The 3,542-nt window shown below is 46.0% G+C and overlaps 1 pseudogene across 1 annotated transcript; it reads left to right on the forward strand.

Annotated features, from left to right (window-relative positions):
* Positions 1 to 362: 362 nt before the first annotated feature.
* LOC309608501 (large ribosomal subunit protein mL64 pseudogene) lies at positions 363 to 1,432 on the forward strand (annotated as a pseudogene). The gene has a single exon. The product of its transcript is annotated as a large ribosomal subunit protein mL64 pseudogene (transcript).
* Positions 1,433 to 3,542: the final 2,110 nt, after the last annotated feature.

Genomic DNA, 3,542 nt, shown 5'->3' on the forward strand with positions numbered 1-3,542 from the left:
ATGGTACACCCCATTTGTTCCCCACTTACCTCTTCTCAGGTGTAAACTTGGAGAGTGAGCTCCTGCAGAGGAGGGATGGATTGAGCAGTCTGACGGTGCTGGGCAAGGCGTTTCTACACGCCCGCTGGCTGGCTGGGGTCTAGTCTTCCATTTAGTCTAACCAGTCTGCTCCCCCGCCCATGAACTGTATCGTTTGCCCAGATGTCCATGCCTTGTTAGGTTCTGTGACTCACCACATTCTGGCCCCTCAGTCTGTGTACAACAGCTCTGCAGAAGGTCAGCTGCTTATCCTCAGCTCTTATCTACAGCCAGGTGTCCATAATTCTCAACACCCAGCTCAAAAGTGGATTTTAACGGGCAAGATGGCGGCGCCCGTGCGGAGGCGCACAGCTTGCTCGGCCTGGTGACCACCCTGGGCCTGGACCCCAGGAGTCCGGTGGCCAGACCTGGATGACCCGCTGACCCTTCGCTGGCAGCTGGGGCCGCGCTACGCGGCTCTGCAGTTCACGCGGACTGGCGCCGCCTCCAGGGTGGCTTTCTTGCGCCCACTGCGGAAACAGCTGCAGACGCCGCAGGCTGAGGGGCGCGAATGGTACCCGAGCCTGGGGGCCAAGCGGGAGTCCCTGCGGGTGCAGCAGCGTCAACCGGGGAGCAGCTCATGGAAGAGCGCATGGCCAAGATGCCCCAGAGGAGTGAGAATCGCCGGCGGCGGCAGCAGGAGCGGAGGGAGAAGGAGGAGCTCCAAGCTGGGGCCCAGGAGCGCCTGGGGTACCACGTGGACCCGAGCAATGCCCGCCTCCGGAAGCTGCTGCAGGACCGGGAGAAGCAGCATCGCAAGCGCCTCAAGGAGGAGAAACATAGGCACGAGCTGCCGCAGTCGCCGCTGCGGCAGCCCAGGACCCAGCAGGCTCTGCAACACCCAGCTCCCGAGCTGAGTTCTCGCCCAAAAAAACCTGCTGTTTGATGGCCCCAAACCCCTCCCCCCACCCCGCCAATAAAAAAAGGGCTCTAATTGCCACAACCTGGGCATCTCTGCCTCCTTTCCCGTAACTCTCATAAGTGAGTGCCTTCTTGTTCTACCCCCATTCAGTATCAGCATGTGTGTCAAAAAGACAGGCTGGGAACACTTTTTCCTGGGATATTCTAATAGGCAAGATCACATCTGCCTTTATATTTGCTGTTCTTTGACTGGAGTGTGTTAAGAGCTGCGTTTGAATTTGTGTGATATTCAGCCTGATTCATCTTATTCTGACTGCACTGAATAACTGTTTAGAAGATCTAACTTACTGCAGCCAGAGACTGAGACTGCCAGACAAAAATCACTGGCTTTATATATTAGACAAATACAAATGATTCTGTGGGTAAATATTTTTGTACGTCTGGCTAAATGCATGAGGAAAAGCAGTGATCTACTTAATTGTGCCTTCAGTGCAGTGTTGTTTCCGAGCATCCCTCCATTAAAAAAAAGAAAATTCTGATAAATATATTTTCTGCCCTAATTTCAAACCCATGAAGCTCATAGAAATAGCTTTTATTTATTTAAGAAATAAAAAGCATGAACATAGCCCAAAATAATAAAATGCAGAGAAGTGTTAACTCACTGTGTCTATGCATCCCTCCCTACTCATTGCCCCATCCGCAGAGACAGCTTTCACCTCTTCCGCTCAGAGATGTTGTGACCGTTCATGCTTATTTATTCTTTAATTTGTCCATTTTAGGACACTGTATATTAACTTCCTGCTCAATAGTAAATTCAACATTCTTATAACCATTCAATCTTGTCTTTCTTGTTCCCCCATCTCCTAATTTTTATGGTTCTATAAATATTTTAGCTTCCATTTCAGCTGTCTTTATAAAAATTTTAAAATACATCCAAACTTATTTTTCTTTTCATCAGTGTGAGCATCATATCTGGTACAACATAAGATGAAGCTATTGGTGGACGCCTCTTCCTCTTGCCCTACCAGATTCTGACAGCTCCCATGTTACTTTGTCGTTGCCAAGGCAGCTGACACTTCTCCCCTGTACCTTAATTATGCATGCTGGGCTTAGTTGGTTGATTTACTCCAGTATTTGAAAACCATTAAAGACCCCTGCACTGAGTCATAGGCCTGTACAATCAGGTGAATTCTTCTACTTTAAAGCTATGTGACACTGGGTACAATCCAAGAACTTTCTAGATCTCCACTATGCCATATGGTAGCCTCTATCCCTATGTGGCTCTCTGAATTAAAATTAAAGGCAAATAAAATTTAGAATTCAGTCACACTAACCATATTTCAGGTGTACAATAGCTACATGTGGCTAGTGGCTACCATTTCAGACAGTGCATATATGGAAATTTTCCATCATCATGGAAATTTCTATTTCTGCATTGCTAGACTATGGGTTCTTAATAGGTGAGGTGAGGAAGATCAACTAGATGATTTCCAAACTACTTCCTGACTCTAAACTTCCATGGTTCTGTAACTGAATGCAACTTCTCCCAGAGTTGCTGGGGAAACCCTCCCCAAAGCCAAGGTTGGTTTTTAAAAAGTGCAGAAAAAAAGTGGCAGGGAAAAAAAAAAGAGGTGTTTCAGGGAAAGAGGGCTCAAGACAGAGGGAAAGAGGGCTCAAGACAGAAGGAAAGGAATATAATCCCATCAGAGATCTGCTTCAGAATAACAGAGTGGGGGATTTACCAAGTATTCAGGCTTAGATTACATGCTGCCTTTCTTTCACTGTTATGTGTGTTCATGAAACTCGTTCAAGGTTAGTCTAACATATGCCATGTGATGTCTCATTTTCCCTTTTCAAGCCTTTCCTCCCCACTTAGCCATTTTTACTTGATTTTATATTCAGGCTTGCGTGCGTTCAAACAAATGAGAACCACGTAGACCTGAGAAGACTGAGACTTAGTGCCATCAAAGTTAGAAATTAGGATGATTTGCTTCTTGTCAGTTTCATGACACTAATCATTTTGGTGGCAGCAGCACTATAAGCAAAGAACTGATGTGTGCAAATAAATTTTACGCATAGGAACAAATTAAAGGAGATCATGTGTGTAATTTGCCTGTTTCCATGCCAAGTACCTGGAGATGCTTGGTAATTAGCTAGGTAGTGTTATAACCAGAGGACCAATGTCTCAGAGCAAAAATGATATCTCGAATCCCTTGTGTCAAGAGGCAACCTCATCCTGGTGCAGTGCTTCCCCTGGGAACTACTGGCTTTCAGTACTGTGGGAAGGCAGATGGGGCTGGGGGTGTGGGTAGGAAGGAAGAGATGGAGAAAGAGAAGGAGTTAAAATGATATCATAGAAGGACCTAAAATAGAGAAGGGAGAAGATTATTGAAGCAAATGAGTAAATGCTAGCTTTTCCACTATTGTAAAAATAGGCAAAATATCATTGGCACACCAGCAGTATGCAGATGGCAGACACTCTTAAGTGGGTCTTTAAAAGGATTAAAGTTTCTGATTCTATGATGTCTTACTGCCACTCTCTCCCTACTGTGCACTTAGCACAGTGCCTGGGACATATTAAGTGAGGTCAGTAAATGAGGAAT

Source organism: Balaenoptera borealis (genome assembly GCF_965194805.1).
Source record: "Balaenoptera borealis genome assembly, chromosome: 12".
NCBI lineage: Eukaryota > Metazoa > Chordata > Mammalia > Artiodactyla > Balaenopteridae > Balaenoptera > Balaenoptera borealis.